The sequence below is a fragment of the Otolemur garnettii genome, unplaced genomic scaffold (genome assembly GCF_000181295.1).
Source record: "Otolemur garnettii isolate 467f Iridium unplaced genomic scaffold, OtoGar3 scaffold00065, whole genome shotgun sequence".
Lineage (NCBI taxonomy): Eukaryota > Metazoa > Chordata > Mammalia > Primates > Galagidae > Otolemur > Otolemur garnettii.
The window spans coordinates 1,479,990-1,481,253 of NW_003852460.1; positions in this window are offsets into that span (position 1 = coordinate 1,479,990).

A 1,264-nucleotide genomic window follows, 5' to 3' on the forward strand; every position below is an offset into this window, starting at 1 on the left:
AAAAAAAAAAGGATTTAAACTGCTGTAGTCTAAATCCCCAAACTGGGAGATAAGCAAAGAGAGAGGGAGAGGCACAAATGATATGAAAAGTTTTGTTTTTCTTATTTTGGGACAGAGTTTCACACTGTCACCCAGGCTACGGTGCTGTGGTCTCAGCATAGCTGACAGCAACCTCTGCATCTTGGGATCAAGCGATCCTCCTGCCTCAGCCTCCCTAGTTGCTGGAACTACAGGCACCCACCACAATGCCCAGCTAGTTTTTCTATTTTTAATAGAAATGGTATCTTGCTGTTGCTCAGGCTGGTCTGGAACTCCTGAGCTCCAGAACGTCTCACAGTGCCGGAATCACAGGCACAAGCCACCTCTCACGGCCCAGCCTTTTTTTTTGTTTGTTTTGATTTTTGACATAGGCTGTTACTCTTTTTTTTTGGCTGGGGTTGGGTTTGAACCCGCCACCTCCAGCATATGGGGCTGGCACCCTAGCGCCCCACTCCTTTAAGCCATAGACGCCACCCAGGGTGTCATGCTTTTATCCAGAATTACGTGCAGTGCTATCATCATAGCTCACTGAAACCTTGACCTCCTGGGATCCAGGGATTCTCCTGAATCCAGCCTCCTCAGCAGCTGGGACTACAGCTGCCCACCACCATGTCTGGTGAATTTTTCCACTTTTAGTAGTAGAAAATTTTTCTATTTTTAGCCTCTTGCTCAGGTTGGTCTTGAACTCCTGGCCTCAAGCAATCCTCCCACCTCGGCCTCCCGCAGTGCTGGGATTAGCGGCGCCGTGCCCGCCCAGCTGAAAACTTTTCTTTCTCATTTTCTCATCATAATCCTTCCCCATTATCATCAACTGTGTATCTCTCAGAGGCTCCATCGGAGCCAGTATTTCTCCATAAGTGTATGAATCAGATGATCTATTCACCGAAGCCACGAGTCGCTTGTGATATTGCAAACAGTCTCCCAAAGCCTGGCTGACCCACCTCTCCACTGATGGGCAGAAGAAGATCTCCTAATCGAGTAATTATGGGTGATGCATATTCCAAGAGCAACAGCCACTCTGGTGAACTCTAGCTCTCTATTATTCAGCATCTAGATAACCAGAAAACTGCAGATTTCTGTGGACACAGGGACACTTCCCTTTCTTTCCAAGAACTATTTCCCGAGAAACAGAGAATTTAGTGCATCCTCTTCTCATCTCAATGGTCATCCCCGCTGAGCCACTTGAGTTTTGAAATGAGCTTCTTTCTCTAAATACGAACGAGGC